This window comes from Tamandua tetradactyla, chromosome 21 (genome assembly GCF_023851605.1).
Source record: "Tamandua tetradactyla isolate mTamTet1 chromosome 21, mTamTet1.pri, whole genome shotgun sequence".
NCBI classification, from domain to species: Eukaryota; Metazoa; Chordata; class Mammalia; order Pilosa; family Myrmecophagidae; genus Tamandua; species Tamandua tetradactyla.
In genome coordinates this window covers 19,248,920-19,274,441 of record NC_135347.1, presented here as the reverse complement: position 1 = coordinate 19,274,441, position 25,522 = coordinate 19,248,920, and positions in this window count along the sequence as shown.

The window sequence follows — 25,522 nt, the reverse complement described above, 5'->3', positions numbered from 1 at the left end:
TAAATTGTAATCCAGCTGCCTTGATCTCTGATGATGATTGTGTAGCCTTTATTTCTTCTCCTGTGATTGTAAAAACCTTGTTACTAAACTTCATTTGTACCCGTTTATCCAGTTTTTCAACCTTAGAGTCTTGTATTCACCAAAGACAGCTCCTAATGCTTTACTAATGAAGGGTCTTGGGTTAGCCCATAACTAACCCACCACAAGTCCAAATTATCTTGATAATCGAAACTGGATCTAACCATGGTCTGCCTGATATGCACAGTAGCTTAGACTTTAGACTACAAATCACCTATACCTCATTACAACACTAAGAATCATGCCCATTTCTTACATATATTCTATGACAAAGCATGTAATCAATCTGCACATACTCAATGATTAGATCACCTCTAATTACATCATTCTGGGGTCACTGAGTTCATTATCCTATAACCTGCCCATCTTTTAATTCCATAAAACTATCAGAATTAACGCAGCTTGAGGAGACAGATTCTGGGCTGATAGGCCATCTGATCTCATGCTACATGCCTAGTAATAAACTCTTTCTCTCTTTGAAACCCTGGTGTCTCACAAATTGGTTATTTGAGTGCATCGGGCAAAAGAATCCACTGCCTTTGTCCGGTAAAACAAGTATGGACCTAATAACAGTGCTTCAAATTATCTGAAGCAAACAGTATAAATAAAGTGAGAAGTAGGTAAATCCACATTCAAATTTGGAGATTTTTATACTCTTCTCTCAGTAAGTGCTGAGGTAATAAAAAAAAGTAAATGTATAGAAAGATCTGAATACACTATCAGCCAACTTGGCATAGTTGATATTTATAGAATAATATACGCAACAACTGCAGAACACACATTATTTTCAAGAGTATATGGAAAAATAACCAAAATAGACCATATGCTAGGTCAGAAAACAAATCTCAAGAATTTGCAAAATACTGAAATCTTATTATAGTATCTTACCACAATGGAGATAAGTTGAAAATTAGTAGCCATAAGCTATTTAGAATGTTCTTCCAAATATTTGGAAATTGACCAATACATTTCTCAGAATTCATGGATCACATAAAAAAGCAGAAGAGAAATTAGAAAACGTTTTGAAGGAATGATTATATAAATACAATATATCAAAAATATGGGATATATCTAAAATAGCACAAACAGAAAAATGTATTCCTTTAAATGCTTACTTAAAAAAGAAATTTTAAAATCAATGATGCAATTGTCCACCTTAAGAAACTAGGAATAGAAGAGCAAATGAAATTCAAAGAGGGATAAAGGGACAAAGTAATAACAATAAAGAGCAAAAATCAATAAGGTTGAAAACAAGCAATAAAACAATGTTAAAAAAGACAAAAATTTGTTCACTGAGAAAGATTAGTAACTTTGATAAACTCTAGCAAAATTAGCATAAAAAAGAAAAAGACCAAAAAACAAAATCTCATACCAGCAATATTAGAAATAAAGCAGAGAGTGGCTGAGAGAGTTCAAATTGAGTTGAGGACTGCTCTGGAGGCTACACTTATGCAATCTTCAGTTAGATACTGCTATTTACCATGGTTTGCCAAACCCCAATCAAAACCATTCCTGCCAACCCTACAAAACACCTAGGGCTTCTGAGACTCCACAAAGGTTCCATGAACTATGATTACTTTCTAGAAACCTACACATCCAGATAGGTTCCTAGGCCAGATAAGTCCTGAAATCCAGAGTGGCTTCTAGAGACTCATCTAGTTCCATCCCCCATTCTATATCATTGATCACCTTTTCCAATATGAAAAAATTAGAATGGACATAGCCCAAATGTTCCTAAAAGCTGGGAGAAAGATCAAAGGATACTGTGGATTTATAACAAAGAAGATAAGATTTAATAAATGAGTATAATTGCTGAATCATTATATTGATATTTCTTTTAATTTCCAGTGTCTTGGATCAGCCAGAAGGAAAGACCAAAAATTGTGGAATGTAACCCATACCAAACTCTGAAAATCTGTTCTACAGCTAATTGTTTTTGATGTGATTTGAAATTTATTACTTTTTGTACATGTTTTTCACAATGAAAAATAATAGAAATAGAACAGGAAATACCACTACAGAATCATCAAACTGAAAAGACAAGAAGGCAATAGAACTACTTTAACCAATAAACAACTTCCATGAAATTGATGTCTTAAAGTAACAAAAATGATCAAACAAAAACAATAAGAAATAGAATATCAGAATACTGAGAAAATTGAACTTTATAATTTAAAAGCTTCCTACAAAAAATTCCATCCCAGTGGAATGGATAGATAAATTCTGTCAAACATTGAAGGAATAGATAATACCACTATTGTAAAATCTATTTCGGTATATAGAAGTGAATGGAGCATTTCTTAACTCCTTTTATGAGGACAATATAATCCTGATACCCAAATCCTCAAAGATATTACAAGAAAATTACAGACCAATATTTTCATGAATATAGATGCAAAAATTCTTAATAAAACATAGGCATCCCCTGATACTGTGTCAAACTTTTGGGATACCCAAATCAATAGGCCATACCCTTGATTATGAGGCTTACTCTTGTGAAGCTTATGTAGGTAGCAGAGAAGCTTAGACAACCTATAGTTATGCCTAAGAGTTACTTCTGGAGGACCTCTGTTGTTGCTCAGATGTGACCTCAGACTCTCTAAACCCAACTCTGCAAGTGAAATCATTGCCCTCTCCCCTTCATGGGACATGACATCCAGGGGTGAAAGTCTCCCTGGTGATGTGGGAGATGACTCTCAGGGATGAATCCAGACCCAGCACTGTGGGATCAACATTATATCCTGACCAAAGGGGAAAAATAATGTAACTAATAAAGTATCAGTGGCACAGAGAGTTCAAAGAGAGTCAAGAGGCTACTCTGGGGGTTGCTCTTATGCAAGATTCAGGTAGACTTTGTTACCTAACATAACCTGCCAACCCCCAACCAGGACTGTTCTAGCCAATCCTAAGGAACACCTAGGGCAATATATAAGATTCCACAAGGTTTCCAGGCACTAGAGTAACTTTCCAGAAACCTGCAGCCTCCAGATGGGTCCCTGGTCCAGATAAGTTCTGAAACCTAGCCTAGTCTCTCCAGAACATCAGATAGTTCCATCTCTCTACCCCATATTAGTGAAAGATCCTTCCAATATCAAAAATCTAGAATTGCCATAGCCCAACCAACCCCAAAGAGAGGTATGGAAAAATCAAAGGTGTTAGTGGAATTATACATCGAAGATAGGATTTAAAATGAATATGAATGCTGACTCATCAAATTGATATTTCTTTTAGTCTCCAGTATTTTAGAGCAGCTAGAAGTAAAAACCTAAAGTTGTAAAATTGCAACCCATGCCGAAGTCTGAAATATGTTCTACAACTAATTGTGGTGCTGTGCTTTGAAATTTACAGCTTTTTTGTATATATGTTATTGTTCACAAAAAAAGAAGGGAAAAAGTCAATTGTGATGATAAAAATGTATTTAAGCCCTCTAGCCTCCTATATTCTGGAGTAGCTAGAAAGAAAAATATGAGAGGATCATACGCTAGCCCATGACAAACTCTGGGATCTGTCCTGTAACCACTTGTTGAAGAGTGCTTTGAAAACTATTGCTTTATTATTTCTTTGCTTTGTATATATGTTATACTATACGATAAAAAAAATTTTAAAAAGATATGGGTGAACCAAGTTTGAAATTCATAAAATGGACAGTACATCAAGATTAAGGGAGTTTACATGAAAATGGAAAGTTACTTTAACACTTGAGCATCAATCAATGTAATTCACCACATTACCAGAATTAGATACAAAATCATATGACAACCTCAATAGATGCAGAGAAAGCATTTGAAAAATTTTAACATCCATTCATAATAAAAATTACCAATAAATTAAAAACAAAGGAAAAATTTTAATAAGATAAAAGAATATAAAAGTCCTATTTCTGAATCATACCTAATGGAAAATATTGATTACATTTCCCCAGGATGGTGTGATGAGTTGGATAGAGACTCCTAAAATTTTGTGTCATCCCAGAACCTCATCTTATGAACTTATTTGAAAATAGGGTCTTTGCAGATGTAATCAAGTTGATTATACTGGATCAGATTGGGTCTTAAATGTGATGACTGGTATTTTTATTAGAGAAAGAAGGATATCTGGAAACAGACACAGAAAATAAACATGGGGAAGATGGCCATGTGGAGACAGAGGCAGAGAGTGAACTCATGCTGCCACAAGCCATGGACAACTGGAAGCTATCAGGAGCTACCAGAGGCAATGAAGGGTTATTCCCTAGAGCCTCCAGAGAGAGTGTGGCCCAGCCAACATCTTGATTTCAGATTTATGGCCTCCAGAACTTTGAGAAAATAAATTTCTGTTAGGTTAAGCCATGAAATAGTGTCATTTGTTGTATATGTCTTCCCACAACTAAAATAAAAAGAGAGAAAGAGCAGCTAAGGAGATATTGACAACTAAATGCAATACATGATCTTGGACAGGATCTAATCATGGGAAAAAATGAAGGAGAAAAGACTCCAAATGACACTATTGAGGCAGGAAAAAACTGAAAGATAGACTATAAGGTTTATAGCAATGTTAAATTTGATAACTGGACTTGAGGGTTACATAAGTGAATATTTTTTTTCTTAGGAAATGTACACGGGTGTATTAGGTGTTTAAGGAGCATGATGTGTACAGTCTGATTTTACATGTTCAGAAAATTGATAGAGGGACAAAAAGATGTACAGGTATAGAGATTGATATGACAAATGTGGCGAATGTAAAAAATTGATGGACCTGGGTATCTTAATGGGGGAGGGCTATGGGGGGTTGTTGAAGTCCTCTGGGTTTGTACTATTTTTGCTACACTTTTGTAAGTTTGAAATTATATCAAAATAGCTTAAGGAAAAAAAAGGTTTACTGAAAAGCAAAATAAAATATAAAGTGCCTGTTGGGTGTAAGGAAAAATATGCCAAAGTAGTAAATAAAGAGCTACTTAACTTTAGCAACCATGACCTGGGTATAAATTCTGGTACTCTGTGAATAAGAATGTGCCATATGGATGCCAAATAGGAAAAAATGAAATAAATACATATATTTTGGAATAAATTGGCCTTGGCAAATTCCACATACTAGGACTGTGGCAAACTCAGTCACAAAAGAAGTGTGTAGGCCAGGACATTTGGGTTGCCTGGTTGGACAAAAAAAGGGGTCTTCCTTTCAAAAACCTTCTCCAGCATGAGATTCATCCACATGAGGAGTTACTAGGCCCACAGTGGTTTGTAGGGGATAGGATGGTATTTGGAAATTTGTGGGAGTTGTTTTGATGGTCACAATGATGGTGAGGCAGGAGGCCAGGATGGTAGACATGAGTGTTTGTATCAATGGAAATGATTCAAATGGTCTTCAAAGATTTTTGCCAGAATAATTTTGAGAAATGATGTACTACTCATGTATTTTAAAATATTTTTATTTTAAACAACACACAAACACCATCACATGGTTGTGTATTCATCACCATGACCATTTTTTGACCATTTGCATTTCTCCATCAAAAGGAATAAAAAAGAAAAAAAAAACTCATACATGCCATACTACTTACCCCTCCCATTCATTGATCACTAGTATTTCAATCTATTTAATTTATTTTAACATTTGTTCCCCCTATTGTTTGTTTATTATTTATCTATATTTTTTACTCATCTATCCATACCATAGATGAGAGAAGCATCAGACACAAGGTTTTCACAGTCACACAGTCACATTGCAAAAGCTATATGATTATACAGTCATCTTCAATAAACAAGGCTAATGGAACACAACTCTACAGTTTCAGGCACTTCTCTCTAGGCATCATAAACTAAAAAGGGGATATGTATACAATGCATAAGAATAACCTCTAGGATAACCTCTTGACTCTGTATGGAATCTCTCAGCCACTGACACTTTATTTTGTCTCAATTTTCTCTTTCCCCTTTTGGTCAAGAAGGTTTTCTCAATCCCTTGATGTGAAGTTCCAGCTCATCCCAGGATTTCTGTCTCACATTGTCAGGGAAATTTACACCCCTAGAAGTTATGTTCCATGTAGAGGGAGGAGGGTAATGAGTTCACTTGCCATGTCAGCTGAGAGAGTCAGAGGCCACATATGAGAAACAAAAGAAGTTCTCTGGGGGTGACTCTTAGGTAAAAAAATTTTTAAACTTTTAAAAATTATATATAATATAATATAATATAATATAATATAATATAATATAATATAATATAATATAATATAATATAATATAATATAATATAATATAATATAATATAATATAATATAATACATATACAAAGCAAAGAAAGGAAAAAAGCAATAGTTTTCAAAGCACTGTTTGATAAGTAGTTGCAGGACAGACCAAAGAGTTTGTCATGGGCTACCATACAATCCGCTCAGATTTTTCTTTCTGGGTGCCCCAGAATATAGGAGGCTAGAAGGAATAAATATTTTATCATTACAATCAACTTTTTTTTTCTTTATTGTGTAGAATAACATATATACAAAAAAAGAAACAATAAATTTCAAAGCACAGCACCACAATTAGTTGTAGAAGAGATTTCAGAGTTTGGCATGGGCTACAATTCCACAACTTTAGGTTTTTACTTCTAGCTACACTAAGATACTGGAGACTAAAAGAGATATAAACTTAATGATTCAGCCATCATATTCATTTGTTAAGTCCTATTTTCTCTGTATGACTCCACCATCACCTTTCATCTTCTTATCCTTCCCTTTAGGGATATTGGGCTGTGACTATTCTAACTTTTCATGTTGTAATGGCTGTCAATAATATGAGGTAGGGAGATGGAACTCTCTGGTGTTCCAGAGAAGTTAGGCCCTCTAGGTTTCAGGACTTATCTGGTCCAGGGACCCATCTGGATGTTGTAGTTTCTGGAAAGTTTCTCTGGTGCATGGAAACTTTGTAGAATCTTATATATTGCCCTGGGTGTTCTTTAGAATTGGCTGGAATGGTTTTGGTTGACATTTGGCAAGCTCTGATAGGTATCAATGTCTAACTGAGGCTTGCATAAGAGCAACCTCCAGAGTAGCCTCTCAAACTCCATTTGAACCCTCTCTGCCACTGATACTTTATTAGTTACACTTCTTTTCCCTCTTTTGGTCAGGGTAGAATTGTTGAGCCCATGGTGCTAGGGCCACATTCATCTTTGGGAGTCATCTCCCATGCTGCCAGGGAGACTTTCACCCCTGGATGTCATGTCCCATATACGGGGAAGGATAATTCTTTCACTACCAGAGTTGAGCTTAGAGAGAGTGAGACCACACCTGAGCAACAAAAGAGGTCCTCCAGAAGTAACTCTTAGGCATAACTATAGGTAGGCTAAGCTTCTCTGCTACCTACATAAGTTTCCAAAGAGTAAGCCTCAAGATCAAGGATGTGGCCTATTGATTTGGAAGTCCCTAAAATTTCACACAGTATCAGGGAATTCCCTGATGGTAAGCTTTAATAGTTCCATATTTTTTTTCTCCTGTCCCTCAAGGGACTTTGCCAGCACTTTTTGATTATCTGCTTAATATATTCTAGGATGTATCCAGACACTACATTAAACTATACAGGATTAAAGGCCTTCTTTCTTATTCTGGACTCCCTGTGTTTCAATTGTTCAAATGAGCTGTAGAGATAGGTTGAGTTAGATTATGTGCTACATAAAATTTAGGTTCCAGACAAAATAAACCTTTCTTCCTTTGGTCTCAAAAAGTGGGTGTGGTTTTAAAATATAGACAGCGTATTCCTTACCCCTGTGTTCTGAGTTACTTTAACCCCCACCCGATCAGCTTCGTTCTTGTCTCTAAATACCATTATATATATATGTATATATATAAAGCAGCCTCTCAAAATTCAGAATTAATTACCCCTTTGGACTAAATGTGTCCGCTATAAGAGCTTACAATATAGGCCCCTGTTTTCTTATAATCATTTTCTATAAGAAACCATACAATAATTTTTCTTTCATTTCTGGCTTATTTCGTCTCACCAAATGTTCCACATGTTAATTCACGTTGTTATATGCCTCACAACTTCCTTCCTTTTTGTAGCAGCACAATATTCCACCAGTGTTCATCAATCTACTTCTCAGTCAGTGCATCCATCAGCTGCCTGCATTCATTAGGCATCACATATAATCCCCAAAGTCCACAGTCCATCAACACTCTCAATTTTAGATAATTTCATTGCCACCAAGAGAAAGATACCTCATAAACACACCCTCACCAAATAGGAAATCTAAACCTCCTCTTAAATCTTTACCCCCCCCCCCATTATTTACCTCTGATGTTGCTGTGGCAGTGCTGATGTTTTCCTTTTAAACAGCCCATAGCATGCAACAGCAGTTTTCCCCCTGTACACTGGACATAAACACTCTTTGTACAGGAATCATACCTTTGAAGTAGTTCTTGCGAGAACTAACTTATATTTCTAGTATTAATCAGTGGGACATATAGGTCTACACAACCCCTTTCAATCGTATTCACCTCCAGTATGGTAATTTACTTATAGACCCATTAGAGAACCACCTTCACTCCTATCTATTCCCTTACATTGGAGTTCAACCTCATTAGCTAACTGTTCACCCATCTCTAGCTTCTATGTGTCACTAAGTCCCCTGTATTCTGTATTATAGGCCTCTGATTATAACTTTATGCTGGTCATAAAAGTGGAATCATACAGTATCTATCCTTTTGTGCCTGGCTTATTTCACTCAGCATTATGTCCTCAAGGCTCATCCATCTGGTCATGTGCTTCAGGATGTCATTTCATCTTAATGTCGCATAATATTCCATCATATATATGTACCACATTTTGTTAATCCACTTGTCTGTTGATGAGCATTTTGTTTGTTTCAATCCTTTGGTGATTGTGAATAATGCTGCTATGAATGTCAGTGTGCAAATGTCTGTTTGTGTCACTCCTTTCGGCTCTTCTGGGTATATACCAAGTAGTGCTATTGGTGGGTCATAGGACAATGCAATATTTAGTTTCCTAAGAAAACACCAAACTGTCTTCCATAGTGGCTGTACCATTATATATTCCCACCAGCAGTGCATAAGTGTCCCATTTTTTCCACATAGTCTCTAAAATTTATAGCTTCCTGTTTGCTTAATAGCAGCCATTCATATAGGTGTGAGGTGTTGTCTCGTTGTAGTCTTGATCTGCATTTCCCTTATAGCCAATGAAAATAAATATCTCTTCATGTGCTTTTAAGCCATCTTATTTGCTTTTCAGAAAAATGTCTATTCAGATCTTTAGCCCATTTTATAATTGGGCTGTTTGTTCTTTTGTTCTTGAGTTGTATGATTTCTTTATGTATACAGAATATCAAACCTTTATATAATATGTGATTTCCAAATATTTATCCCTTTGAGCTGGTTGCCTTTTCACCTTTTTTACACCTTTTGAGGTGCAGAAGCATTTGATTTTGAGGAGTCCCCATTTATCTATTTTTTTCTTTTGTTGCTTGTGCTTTGTGTGTAAAGTTTAGGAAGCTACCTCTTATTACTAGATCATGAAGATCTTTCCCTACACTTTCTTCTAGAAGCTTTATGGTTCTAGTTCTTATATTTAGGTGTTTAATCAACTTTGAGTTACTTTTTGTATAGTATAGGGTATAAAGAAGGGGTCCCCATTCATTCCTTTGACTACTGATATCCAGTTCTCCCATGCCCATTCATTGAAAAGACTATTTTGTCCCAGTTCAGTGGATTCGGGACACTTGTCAAAAATCAGTTGACCATAGATTTGTTGGTCTATTTCTGAACTCTTGACTCAGTTCCATTGGTCAATACTTCAATCTCTGTGCCAGTAGTATGCTATTTTGACCACTGTGGCTTTATACTAGGTTTTAAAGTCAGGGAGTATTGATCCTCTCACTTTGATCTTCATTTCTAGGATGCTTTTAGCTATTTGGGATCTATTTGCCATCCAGATGAATATGGTAACTAGCTTTTTCAAGTCTTCAAAGTACATTGTCAAAATTTTTATTCATACTGCATTGAATCTGTAGAGGAATTTGGGTAGAATTGACATCTGAACTATATTTAGCCTTCCTTTCCATGAGCAGGTATCTTTTTAGACCTTCTTTGATTTCTTAGCAATGTTATGTAGTTTTCTGTGTACAAGTCCTTTACATCCCTAGTTAAGTTAATTCCTAGAATTTGATTCTTTCAGTTGCTATTTTAGAATGGATTTTTTTCCCTTAACTGAGTCCTCAGTTAGGTCATTGCTTGTGTATTGAAACATTATTGATTTTTGCACATTCATTTTATATCCCTCCACCTTGCTGAATTTATTTATGAGCTCAAGTAACTTTGCAGTAAATTTCTCAGGATTTTCCAAGTGTAGTATCATGTCATCTCCAAATAATGAAAGTATTGCTTCTTATTTTTCAATTTGGAAGCCTTTTATTTATTTGTCCACCTGATTGCTCTATCTAGAACTTCTAGCCCAATGTTGAATAATAGTGGTGACAGTGGACATCCTTGCTTCATTCCTGATCTTAGGGGGAATGCTTTCAGTCTCTCTCCATTGAGTATGATGTTGGCTATTGGGTTTTCATATTGAGGAAGTTGCCTTTGATTCTAATCATCTGAAGTGTTTTATCAGAAAAGGATGATGAATTTTGTTGAATGCTTTTTCAGCATCAATCGAGATGATCATCTGATTTTTCCCTTTTGATTTGTAAATGTGCTGTATTACATTAATTGATTTTCTTGTGTTGAACCATCCTTGCATTCCTGGTATAAACTCCACTTCATCGTGGAGTGTGATTCTTTTAATGTATGGCTGGATTCAATTTGCTAATATTTTTTTGAGAATATTTGTTTCTATGTTCATTACGGAGTTTGGCCTGTAGTTTCCCTTTCTTATAGCATCATTACCCAGTTTTTGTATTAAAGTTATATTAGCTTTATAAAATGAATTAGGTAGTGTTCCTGTGAAGCCATCTTGCCCTGGGCTTTTCTTTGTAGGAAGATTTTTGATGACTGATTATTCGTTGAGATCATCTATTTTTTTCCTGAGTCAGTGTAGCTTGTTTGTGTGTTTTCAGGAATTTATCCATTTCATCTAAGTTGTCTAATTTGTTGGCATATAGCTGTTCATCGTATCCTCTTATGATTTCTTTTATTTGTTCAGGTCCTGTGGTAATACTGCTTCTCATTTCTGATTTTGTTTATTTGCATCCTCTCTTTTTCTCTGTCAGTCTTGCTAGTGACACATTAATGTTATTCATTTTCTCAAAGAAACAACTTTTGGTTTTATTGTTTCTTTCTATGGTTCTTTTGTTCTCCCACTCATTTAACTCTGCTTTAAGCTTTGTTATTTCTCTTCTATTTGCTTTGAGGTTAGTTTGCTGTTCTTTTTCAAGTTCCTTCAGATGATTTTTGCTTTATTTATTTTTTTTAAATATAAACATTTAGGGCAATAAATTTTCCACTAGCCACAGCCTTGCCACATTCCATGAGTTTTGGTATGTTGTATTATTATTTTTATTTGTCTCCAGATAGCTACTGATTTCTCTAGCAACTTCGTTTTTGACCCACTGTTGTTTAAGAGTGTGTTATTTAACCTCTCTATATATTTGTGAATGTGCTCAGTCTTTGGTGGTTATTGAGATCCAGCTTCATCGCATTGTGATAACAGAAAATGCTTTGAAGAATTTCACTGTTTTTAAATTTTTTTAAAAACTTTTTTTATTAGTTATAAAAAAATTAACAAGCAAAACATTTAGATATCATTCCATTCTACATATACAATCAGTAATTCTTAATATCATCACATAGTTGCATATTCATCATTTCTTAGTACATTTGCATCGATTTAGAAAAGGAAATAAAAGGACAACAGAAAAAGAAATAAAATGATAATAGAGAAAAAAAAGACTATACATACCATACCCCTTACCCCTCGCTTTCATTTACCACTATTTCAAACTGAATTTATTTCAACATTTGTTCCCCTTATTATTCATTTTTATTCCATATGTTCTACTCTTCTGTTGATATAGTAGCTAAAAGGAGCATCAGACATAAGGTTTTCACATTCACAGAGTCTCATTGTGAAAGCTCTATCATTGTTCAATCATCATCAAGAAACATGGCTCCTGGAACACAACACTACATTTTCAGGCAATTCCCTCCAGCCTCTCCAATACATCTTGAACAACAAGGTGATATCTACTTAGTGCATAAGAATAACCTCCAGGATAACCTCTCGACTCTGTTTGGAATCTCTCAGCCATTGACACTTTGTCTTATTTTACTCTTCCCCCTTTTGGTCGAGAAGGTTCTCTCAGTCTCTTGATGTTAATTCTCAGCTCATTCTAGGGTTTTTCTCAGTCCTTTGATGCTGAATCCCAGCTCATTCCAGTATCTCTGTCCCACGTTGCCAGGAAGGTCCACACCCCTGGGAGTTATGTCCCATGCAGAAAGGGGGAGGGTGGTGAGACTGCTCGTCACATTGGCGGGACAGAGAGGCCACATCTGAGCAACAAAAGAGGCTCTCTTGGGGGTGACTCTTAGGCCTAAATTTTAAGTAGACTTGACCTATCCTTTGTGGGGTTAAGTTTCATGTGAACAAACCCCAAAACTGGGGGCTCAGCCTATAGCTTTGGTTGTCCACACTGCTTGTGAGAATATCAAGAATTCAACTTGGGAAAGTTGAATTTCTCCCCACTCTCACCATTCCCCGAAGGGGGCTTGCAAATACTTTTCCAGTCACTGATCAAATCATTCTGGGATTCATCGGGGGATCACTCTGGACAAACCAACAAAATCTCATGTGCTACCTGAGATTCCAAGTACTTATGACATTCAATCAAACTACCTACATGAGTTATATTAGGAAATGCTCTAGTCAAAATCTAAATTTTGTAACAAATAAACATTTTTTGCTTTAGTGTGACACATAAGGTGACATTTTAAAGTATTAATTATTATCTATTTTCACCACCCTGCAATAATGACATTCCTTTGTTCTTCCTCATGCAAAAACATTTTTAAAATTTGTACATTGTACATTTCACTATTATTATGCACTCTAGGCATTCCTAGATTATACCATCTCGATCTTTAACATCTATCTTCCTTTCTGATTTCATTTATGTCCCCAGCCCTCCTCCCTCTGTCATTCTCACATGCAGCTTCATTCAGTGTTTTAACATAATTACATTACAGTTAGGTAGTATTGTGCTGTCTATTTCTGAGTTTTTGTATCCAGTCCTGTTGCGCAGTCTGTATCCCTTCAGCTCCAATTACCCACTATCTTACCCTATTTCTATCTCCTGATGGTCTCTGTTACCAATGACATATTCCAAGTTTATTCACTAATGTCGGTTCATATCAGTGAGACCATACAGTATTTGTCCTTTAGTTTTTGGCTAATCTCACTCAGCATAATGTTCTCAAGTTCCATCCATGTTGTTACATACTTCATAAGTTTATTCTGTCTTAGAGCTGCATAATATTCCATCGTATGCATATACCACAGTTTGTTTAGCCATTTGTCTGTTGATGGACATTTTGGCTGTTTCCAACTCCTTGCAATTGTAAATAATGCTGCTATAAACATTGGTGCGCAAGTGTCCGTTTATGTCTTTGCCCTTAAGTCCTCTGAATAGATACCTAGCAATGGTATTGCTGGGTCATATGGCAATTCTACATTCAGCTTTTTGAGGAACTGCCAAACTGCCTTCCACAGTGGTTGCACCATTTGACATTTCCACCAACAGTGAATAAGTGTGCCTCTTTCTCCACATCCTCTCCAGCACTTGTCATTTTCTGTTTTGTTGATAATGGCCATTCTGGTGGGTGTGAGATGATATCTCATTGTGGTTTTGATTTGCATTTCTCTAATGGCCAGGGACATTGAGCATCTCTTCATGTGCCTTTTGGCCATTTGCATTTCCTCTTCTGAGAAGTGTCTGCTCAAGTTTTTTTTCCCATTTTGTAATTGGATTGGCTGTCTTTTTGTTGTTGAGTTGAACAGTCTCTTTATAAATTCTGGATACTAGACCTTTATCTGATATGTCATTTCCAAACATTGTCTCCCATTGTGTAGGCTGTCTTTTTACTTTCTTGATGAAGTTCTTTGATGCACAAAAGTGTTTAATTTTGAGGAGCTCCCATTTATTTATTTCTTTCTTCAGTGCTCTTGCTTTAGGTGTAAGGTCCACAAAACTGCCTCCAATTATAAGATTCATAAGGAATCTCCCTACATTTTCCTCTAACTATTTTATGGTCTTAGACCTAATGTTTACATCTTTGATCCATTTTGAGTTAACTTTTGTATAGGGTGTGAGATACGGGTCCTCTTTCATTCTTTTGCATGTAGATATCCAGTACTCTAGGCATCATTTATTGAAGAGACTGTTCTGTCCCAAATGAGTTGGCTTGACTGCCTTATCAAAGATCAAATGTCCATAGATGAGAGGGTCTATATTCAATTCCATTAGTCAATATATCTATATTCAATTCCATTGGTCAATATATCTATCTTTATGCCAGTACCATGCTGTTTTGACCACTGTGGCTTCATAATATGCCTTAAAGTCTGGCAGTGTGAGACCTCCAGCTTCGTTTTCTTTTTTCCTCAAGATACTTTTAGCAATTCGGGGCACCCTGCCCTTCCAGATAAATTTGCTTATTGGTTTTTCTGTTTCTGAAAAGTAAGTTGTTGGGATTTTGATTGGTATTGCATTGAATCTGTAAATCAATTTAGGTAGAATTGACATCTTAACAATATTTAGTCTTCCAATCCATGAACATGGTGTGCCCTTCCATCTATTTAGGTCTTCTGTGATTTCTTTTAACAGTTTCTTGCAGTTTTCTTTGTATAGGTCTTTTGTCTCTTTAGTTAAATTTATTCCTAAGTATTTTATTCTTTTAGTTGCAATTGTAAATGGAATTTGTTTCTTGATTTCCCCCTCAGCTTGTTCATTACTAGTTATAGAAACACTACAGATTTTTGAATGTTGATCTTCTAACCTGCCACTTTGCTGTACTCGTTTATTAGCTCTAGTAGTTTTGCTGTGGGTTTTTCAGGGTTTTCGACATATAGTATCATATCATCTGCAAACAGTGATAGTTTTACTTCTTCCTTTCCAATTTTAATGCCTTGTATTTCTTTTACTTGCCCAATTGCTCTGGCTAGAACTTCCAACATGATGTTGAATAACAGTGGTGATAGTGGACATCCTTGTCTTGTTCCTGATCTTATGGGGAAAGTTTCCAATTTTTCCCCATTGAGGATGATATTAGCTGTGGGTTTTTCATATATTCCCTTTATCATTTTAAGAAAGTTCCCTTGTATTCCTATCCTTTGAAGTGTTTTCAACAGGAAAGGATGTTGAATCTTGTCAAACGCCTTCTCTGCATTAATTGAGATGATCATGTGATTTTTCTGCTTTGATTTGTTGATATGGTGTATTACATTAATTGTTTTTCTTATGTTGAACCATCGTTGCATACCTGGGATGAATCCTACTTGGTCATGGTATATAATTCTTTTAATGTGTCGCTGGATTCGATTTGCTAGAATTTTGTTGAGGATTTTTGCATCTATATTCATTAGAGAGATTGGTCTGTAGTTTTCTTTTTTTGTAATATCTTTGCCTGGTTTTGGTATGAGGGTGATGTTGGCTTCATAGAATGAATTAGGTAGCTTTCCCTCCACTTCAATTTTTTTGAAGATTTTGAGCAGGGTTGGTACTAATTCTTTCTGGAATGTTTGGTAGAATTCACATGTGAAATCATCTGGTCCTGGACTTTTCTTTTTGGGAAGCTTTTGAATGACTGATTCAATTTCTTTACTTGTGATTGGTTTGTTGAGGTCATCTATTTCTTCTTGAGTCAAAGTTGGTTGTTCATGCCTTTCTAGGAACTTGTCCATTTCATCTACATTGTTGTATTTATTAGCATAAAGTTGTTCATAGTATCCTGTTATTACCTCCTTTATTTCTGTGAGGTCAATGGTTATGTCTCCTCTTCCATTTCTGATCTTATTTATTTGCATCCTCTCTTTTCTTCTTTTTGTCAATCTTGCTAAGGGCCCATCAATCTTATTGATTTTCTCATAGAACCAACTTCTGGTCTTACTGATTTTCTCTATTGTTTTCATGTTCTCAATTTCATTTATTTCTGCTCTAATCTTTGTTATTTCTTTCCTTTTGCTTGCTTTGGATTAGCTTGCTGTTCTTTCTCCAGTTCCTTCAAGTGGACAGTTAATTCCCAAATTTTTGCCCTTTCTTCTTGTTTGATATAGGCATTTAGGGCAATAAATTTCCCTCTGAGCGCTGCCTTTGCTGCATCCCATAAGTTTTGATATGTTGTGTTTTCATTTTCATTCATCTCAAGATATTTACTGATTTCTCTTGTAATTTCTTCCTTGACCCACTGGTTGTTTAAGAGTATGTTGTTGAGCCTCCATGTATTTGTGAATTTTCTGGCACTCTGCCTATGATTGATTTCCAACTTCATTCCTTTATGATCTGAGAAAGTGTTGTGTATGATTTCAATCTTTTTTAATTTGTTGAAACTTGCTTTGTAACCCAGCATATGGTCTATCTTTGAGAATGATCCATGAGCATTTGAGAAAAAGGTGTATCCTGCTGTTGTGGGGTGTAATGTCCTATAAATGTCTGTTAAGTCTAGCTCATTTATTGTAATATTCAAATTCTCTGTTTCTGTATTGATCCTCTGTCTAGATGTTCTGTCCAATGATGAGAGTGGGCAATTGAAGTCTGCAATTATTATGGTAGATGTGTCTATTTCCCTTTTCAGTATTTGCAGTGTTTGCCTCATGTATTTTGGGGCATTCTGGTTCGGTGCATAAATATTTATGATTGTTATGTCTTCTTGTTTAATTGTCCCTTTTATTAGTAGACAGTATCCTTCTTTGTCTCTTTTAACTGTTTTACATTTGAAGTTTAATTTGTTGGATATTAGTATAGCTACGCCTGCTCTTTTCTGGTTGTTATTTGCATGAAATATCTTTTCCCAACCTTTCACTTTCAACCTATGTTTATCTTTGGGTCTAAGATGTGTTTCCTGTAGACAGCATATAGAAGGATCCTGTTTTTTAATCCATTCTGCCAGTCTATGTCTTTTGATTGGTGAGTTCAGTCCATTAGCATTTAGTGTTATTACTGTTTGGGTAATACTTTCCTCTACCATTTTGCCTTTTGTATTTTATATATCATATCTAACTTTCCTTCTTTCTACACTCTTCTCCACACCTCTCACTTCTGTCTTTTCATATCTATCTCTAGTGCTCCCTTTAGTATTTCTTACAGAGCTGGTCTCTTGGTCACAAATTCTCTCAGTGACTTTTTGTCTGAAAATGTTTTAATTTCTCCCTCATTTTTGAAGGACAATTTTGCTGGATATAGAATTCTTGGTTGGCAGTTTTTCTCTTTAATAATTTAAATATATCATCCCACTGTCTTCTTGCCTCCATTGTTTCTGCTGAGAAATCTACACATAGTCTTATTGGGTTTCCCTTGTATATGATGGATTGTTTTTCTCTTGCTGCTTTCAAGATCCTCTCTTTCTCTTTGACCTCTGACATTCTGACTAGTAAGTGTCCCAGAGAACGTCTATTTGGATCTATTCCCTTTGGAGTGCGCTGCACTTCTTGAATCTGTAATTTTAGGTCTTTCATAAGAGTTGGGAAATTTTCAGTGATAATTTCTTCCATTTGTTTTTCTCCTCCTTTTCCCTTCTCTTCTCCTTCCAGGACACCCACTACATGTGTATTTGTGCACTTCATATTATCATTCAATTCCCTGAGCCCCAGCTCATATTTTTCCATTCTTTTCCCTATAGTTTCTGTTTCTTTTTGGATTTCAGATGTTCCATCCTCCAATTCACTAATCCTAACCTCTGTCTCTTGAAATCTAGCATTGTAGGTTTCCATTGTTTTTTTCATCTCTTCTACTGTATCTTTCATTCCCATAAGTTCTGTGATTTGTTTTTTCAGACTTTCCATTTATTCTTTTTGTTCATTCCCTGCCTTCTTCATGTCCTCCCTCAATTCATTGATTTGGTTTTTGATGAGGTTTTCCATTTCTGTTTGTATGTTCAGAATTAGTTGTTTCAGCTCCTGTATCTCATTTGAACTATTGATTTGTTCCTTTGACTGGGTCATATCTTCAATTTTCCTGGTGTGATTTGTTATTTTTGCTGGTGTCCAGACATTTAATTACCTTAATTAGTTTATTCTGGAGATTGCTTTCACTTATCTTACATAGGGTTTTCTTGCTAGATGAGTTTGTTGTCTATCTGTTCTTTGACCTTCAGTTCAGCTTTTTCTGGGCCTCTAGCTTAAGTTTTGTTTAACAGAGGGTAATTTTTCAGTTCTTGTTTTCTTGTTTCTTGTCCTGCTTGTAAGATGCCTTTTCCCTCCCCACCCTTAGGAGGGTCTACATAGGTATTACAGACTCCAGCCGGGTTTTCCCGGACTAAACTGACTTCTTATCGGGGAGAAGGAGTCACCTGCATCAGTTTTCCCTGAGGGTGAGACCCAGCAGGTTGAAAGACTTTCCTGTGAAGTCTCTGTGCTCTGTTTTTCTTATCCTGCCCAGTATGTGGTGCTTGTCTGTCTGTGGGTCCCACCAGTAAAAGATGTTGTGGCTCCTTCAACTTTGGAATACTCTCCCTGCTGGGGGCTTGGTGGAGACAGAGGAGAGGTTGTAGGCTGGTTTTAATGGCTTATAATTGCCAAGCTCTGGGGTCTGAATTCCTTGAGAGAGGGATTCCATCTGAGTTGCGTTTCACCCCTCCCCTGGGGAAGGCTCAGGTGGGAGACAGCCCTGAAAGCAGTCCGTTTCTGCATATGCCTGGGGCAGTTGTAGCCCGAGTAGTCCTGCCACTGAATCCAGAGGCAGCCAAGCCTCCATAAAAACAGCCACAAAAGCCTCTGTTTCGTCCCCTTTCCTCTTGTTTGGTTTGCCCAATAAGCGACCTCCACCTTGACCAGTTTCACCTGAGCTGGGGGCCTATTTTTAGTAGTCAGAATTTGTTTATTAATGCCACAATTGGTGTTTGGTTGGACTCAGTCCCTGCTACTGTTAGAGTCTCTTTCCTTTCCCTCCAGGAAGCCACCTGTGGGGGAGGGGCGCCAGGTGCTGGCCACTGCAGCTTGGGGAACTCACGGTTCCGGAGACTTGCAGCTGGTCCGGCTGGTCCAGGTGGTCCAAACTGGGGTACGCTGTGTGTCCAGTCACTATCGTGGCTCCAGGAGCTGTTCTGTACTGTTTCTGGTTATTTAGTAGTTGTTCTGGAGGATGAAATAAAACATGCACATTGCTAAGTTGCCATCTTGGCTTTTCCTGTTTTTAAATTTTTAAAGACCTATTTCATGCTCAGCATATGATCTATTCCAGATAATGTTCCAGAACTAGAGAAGAATGTATATCCTGGTGTTTTGGGGTGCAATGACATATATATATCTGTTGGTCTAATTCATTTATCAAGTTGTTTAACTCATCTATTTCCTTGTTGATCTTTTGTCTAGTTGTTCTGTCTGTGGAGGAGAGTGGTATATTGAAGTCTCCTACTATTATTGTTAAAATATCTATCACTCTCTTCAGTTTGGCAATGTTGATCTCATGTACTTTGGAGCTCTTTGATTTGGAGCATAAACATATATGATCATTATTACTTCTTGGTGAATTGTCCCTTTAATTAATATATAATTTCCTTCTTTGTCTCTTATGATGTATTTACATTTAAAGTCTATTTTGTCTGATATTAGCATAGCTATTCCTGCTTTATTTTGGTTAGAACTTGCAAGGAAAATCTTTTTGTATCTTTGTGTCTAAGATCAGGCTCTTGTAAGCAGTATATAGCTAGATTGTGTTTATTAATCTATTCTGCCAATCTGTGTCTTTTAATTGATAAGTTTAGTCCATTAACATTCAGAGTTATTACTGAAAAGGTGTTTCTTTAATCTACCATCTTATCTTTTGGATTTTGTTTATCAGATCTATATATTCTTTTCCCTCTTTCTTTTTTTTATCCTTTAAGTTACCCTAACTGGTACTCATCAATTCTGTGCCCTCTTCCAGACCTCCCTCCCTTGTCCTTTTTTTTTTTTCAGGTGGCAGAACTCCTTTTGGTATTTTTGTAGGACTGGTCTCTTGTTGACAAATTCTTTCAGGATTTGTCTGTGAAAACTTTAATTTGTCCCTCAGTTTTGAAGGACAATTTAGCTGGGTACATATTTCTTGGCTGACTGGAAGACTCTGTCTTTCAGGATCTTAAATATACTATACCACTGCATTCTTGCATCTATGGTGCCAGTTGAGTAGTCTGAACTCAGTCTTATTTGGTTGCTCTTGTGTGTAGTCAATTGTTTTTCTCTTGCTGCTTTCAGAATTTTTGCTTCTCTTCGACATTTGACAAACTGATTAGCATGTGTCTTGGGGAAAACCTATTTGTATTTATTTTATTTGGAGGTCATTGAGCTTCTTTGACTTGTATATTTATTTATGTCCTTTGTAAGGGTTGGGAAGTTTTCCCCCATTATATCCTCAACTAATACTCCTAGCCCTTTACTTCTGTCTTCTCCTTCTGAGACACCAGTGATTCTTATATTTGTGTGCTTTGTTTAGTTCCTCATTTCCCTGATATCCAGTTCAAATTTCTTCATCCTTTTTGTTATCTGCTGTTTTGAATGTTCAAAATCAGTTGTCCTGTCCTCTAGTTCACTTATTCTTTCTTCTGTCTCTTCAAATCTGCTGTTGTGTGTCTCTAGTATGTTTCTCCATTGGTCTACAGAATCTTTAACCTCTGTGATATCTGCTATTTTTCTATTTATCCTTTCAAATTCCTTTTACAGTCTTCTAGTATCTCCTTGATCTCCTTTATGTCTTTACCCATCCCATTTATTTTATTTAGTAGAGTTATATGAACATCTTCGATTAGTAGTCCCAACATCTGTGTCTCCTCTGGTGTTTTAATTTGGTCATCAGTCTGGTCTGTATCTGTCTGCATTGTGATATGCTTGGTGATCTGTTATTTTTGCCACCTGTAAATATCTTGATTTATTTACTGTGAAAGTTGATTTCCTCCAGTAGTCTAAAGCCTTGTTTGCCAGATGGGTGTGTAGCAAGATGCAGGGCATGGGGCAGGGCACAACAGTGTTGTGATGCATCTCAGTGCAGGTATTATCACAGGTTGGGGATGCTAGGCTGGTGCCTGTGATCCTGGGCGCCCCACGGTGGTGAGAATGTGGCTGTGAGGGTGCATGGGTTTGGGGGGTGTGGCCCTGGTGTGCAATGGTCTAGGGCTTTAGGCCCTTTGTGTGCATGTGTAGTACTATGGCAGGGGGTTGGCACTACACCTGCATGGGCTGGGGGTGGATGTGACCCTGCTGTGCAGGTTACTGCTTTCCCAGACCTGGGGAGCATGACTGGGGGCCATGTGCATGCATGTGTCTAGGAGTGCTGTAAAGTGATGTACTTTTACGCAGAGCTCAGGGGGTTGGGTGGGGCAAGGCTGTGCGACTGTATGGGCTGGAGGCAGGTGTAGCCTGGGTATGGTGGTAAGAGCAGCCCTTATGCACTTGCGACACCTGCAGGGAGCCAGGAGGGGTTCGTAGTGCTCGGAAGAGTGGATTAGACTGCACTTGGGGTAAGAGTGTGGAACAAGTATGTGCATGAGGGATGAGTGGGGCAGGTGTGCTTGGAGCGTGGGGGTGAGGGCGGATGATGGGGTTCAGGTGCATGGGGTGTGGGGTGAGTTGCGGGTCATGGGATTGCACTGGTGAAGGTCCCAGTTTAAGGAACAGGGCTTGGCTTACTTCCTAGTCCCTGTCTCCCAGTCTGTGTACTCCTGAGTGCTCCAGGCTTCATGTTAGGCTCCAGTTCTCTGCTTCTCAATTCCTCAACCCCTGCAACCAGGGCCACCCTATGTAGTGCAGAAGACTCTCCCACATCAGTTACACTCTGGAGTCACTGTCACCCTATGTTCCTTCTTTAACTTTTCCTTGAAGCAGGGCTGAACTCAATCTATCTTATTCCACCATCTTCCTGGAAATTTCTGCTCATGCATTTTGTGTGTTTTTTTTTTTTTTTTTTTGTCATGAGCAGGCTCTGGAAATCGAAAGCCCATCTTCCAGCATGGCAGGTGAGAATTCTGCCACTGAACCACCATTGCCCGCCCCCTGCTTATGTATTTTTAAGTTAACAGTTAAAAGTTGTAATATGTTTAGTAGCTGCTACAAGTATAATTCAAAGAATATAATAGTAAAACATGTGTGAGTTTAAAAAATTTATTTTCAAATCTTAGAGTGGGAAATTCAGCTCCTTCAAGTTAAGGAAAATTCCTGTCATTTAACCTAATAGGTAATGTTGATCTTCGTTGTGCAATTCATATTTACGTCCCATCCCAAAAAGCCTGATCTCATTTTCATTGTAAATAAATATGTTAACACACGCACATGAACAATTAATTCAAATGGATAATGAATTTAAAGGTAAAATTCAAAGCTATAGAACTTTTGGATGAAAATGTAGATATGTATCTTTGGGACCTACTGCTAGGCAAAGAGTTTTTAGAGTGAAACAAATGCAGAATCCATAAAGAAAATAAATTGGACTTCACTAAAATTAAAAACTTTAGCACTGTGAATGACTCTGTCAAGAAGATAAAGAGACAAATTATAGGCCAGGAAAGAAATATCTGCAAACCATGTAGCTGGCATAGCTTTGTATATCTAGAAATTATAAACAACATTCAAAATTCAACAGTAAAAACACAATCTATAAAATTTGCAAAAATATGAACAGATATTTCTCCAAAGAAGTAATATGGATGTTCAAAATCACTATCCATTAGAAAAATGTAAATTAAAACAATGAAATAATGCCACTGTTCATCCCAGAGAAGTGAAAACTCACATTCACACAAAAATCTGCACATGAATGTTTCTAGTGGATTTATTCACAATAGTCCCAAACTGGAAACAATGCAGATGTCCCTCAATGAATGAATGGATAAACCAGTTTCATCTAGATCCTGAAATACTATAAAATATAACATGAAATGAATGAACCGTTGGTACATGCACCTGGATATACTTGAAGGGCATGTGCTTAGTGAAAACAGTCAATCTCAAAAGTTTACATATTGTTCGATTTCATTTACACCACCTTCTCAAAATGGCAAGACGATTGAGATGGAGAACAGATTACGGTTGCTAAGGGATGGGCACTGGGAGTGAGGTTGGAAGTGAGAGTAAAACAAAGAGACAGCACAAGGGAATTCTTTAAACCCCAAAAAAATCTTGAGTGTATCATTACATGAATCTGTACATAGATAAATTTGCATAGGACTAAATATACAAACTCATACAATATTTGCAGGTTTTAAGAAACCTGCAAATATTGTATGAATTTATATTTTCTAGATGGTCTGGTTAACAGCAATGTACTGATGCCAGTTTCCTAGTTTCATTCTATACCTATATAAGGGCCTTTGAAGGAAGCTGGGTGAAGGGTCCATAATACTCTTTGCACTATTTTTGCAACATCGAGGGAGCTATAATTACCATGAAATTAAAATTAGGTAAAAATACCAGTCTCTTCCCAAGAAACCAGACTCATTCCCTTTGGTGAAAGAAAAGTATAATAAAAGGTGGAACATGAAAAGCCCACAAAATAAATGGACCATGAGAGTGTAGCAGGCAAAAATACAACTAGGTGGGTGAATCTAATGCAAGAGGTAGTATTTGAGTTCAATATATGACACTTGAGAGAACATTTCCTTTCTGTCATTCGGTTCTACAAGAGTATTCTAGTGTTTCAGAGACTCCCTAATCTGTATCAAGCCCTTATGAAATATTTTGAGCCACTGATTTTTATTATACACAATAGCAAAGCAAATAATGGCTAAGTGTCTGAAGCCTTCGAGGGACTATCAACCCCCAAAACAAATCTGGAATGAAGTGAGAGTTTTTTTATTTTTATTTTTTCATAAAGTTGGAAAACTTAGCTGTGTAATGCAGTTTTGAATATTTGTAACAAATATCTTTGCACATTCCTGACTAAGCCAATCAACAACAGCAAAATGTGGGTCATAGGAGAAGCTCATAATTCTAATCTTCAGTTGATACCTAAAGTGATATCATTTCAGTCCTTGAATCAACACAAGAAACAAAATTGTTGTTGTTATTCACTTCTAAATTCCCCTAAACCCAATCCTTTCCTACATGAACTCACTAACCTGTGCCCTTTGTTCCTTCCTTAAATAGAATTTCACCTGAGCTTTGGCACACTATACATATTTCCTTTAATTTTCTTATCATCCTTTCATGTTTTTGTTTTGTTTTATTAATTTTTTTGTCATCCTTGGTGCTAAAAGAAATGTCTTGCAGTTATGCATCAAGGGAAATTAACATAAAACAAAACAGAAACAGAAAACAAAGCTGAAGGGTAAGAGAAAAGGTAGAGTTTGATTGAATTCATGGGATCTTTAGATACTTTATGGGTAGCATAATGCTCATGGCCCCATAGGACTTAAGTTGTGGATCTATTCCACTAAAATGTTTAAAATAAAAGCAAAAAAAAAAAAGCCAACAGTCTTAGTAACTTTACAAAGTTGCACAACCATCATCACAGCAGGTTGTAACAAGGATTTGCATGCATTTTCAAAAACACTTGACCATTACTAATACCAGTGAAATTAAATTGATATCTTGAGCCCATGGGTTTGATTTGGTCATCCCTATATCCATGATCAAGCAAGTGAATACCAAAATTACATGAATCATATTTATTAACTTGTGGAAAGACTCAGGCACAATAATCCATGCAAAAGTAAGTTCAAAATATTAACAAGTAACGCTATTCAATGTTTTCAAGCAAGGGCTCACTGCCTGATAGGCCAGAAGTCAATGCCACCATTGTCATTTTGAGAAAAAAAAAAGAGTTTTAATGCAAGGTTGACCACCGTAGAAATAGGAGCCACTGCTCAAATCTGTCTCCCTATGTCTAAAGAGTTTAAGGTTTTATGGGATTCAAATAAAAGGAGGTGGAGATAGTTATATTATTTAATGTTTCCTTAAAATTGATAGGGAGTATATGAGTGCTGTCTGGGAAGCCCTTGAAAACTGATAAATCTTCCTGGGGTAAGAACAAATAGGCTGTAAATTAGGGCTGTGAGGAAAGGTAAGCATTTGATTAAAGCACTTTGTAAATCAAAGGAATGTAAATAAGCTAAACAAATGGATATAAACTGTAAAGAAGTGCAAGCATTTGAATATTGCAATGTTATAAATCACTCAATTAATATAAGATAACCCCAGTAAGGAATAGGAATAAGCTAAAATAACAATTACAATTACAAGTAAAACAAATGTAGTCAGCTGTTACAAAGATATGAGCAAATATAAGATAACTGCATTCTAAACTTGGTTAATTATTAAGATTTGAGGGAAAAATATAAGATTTGTAAGAG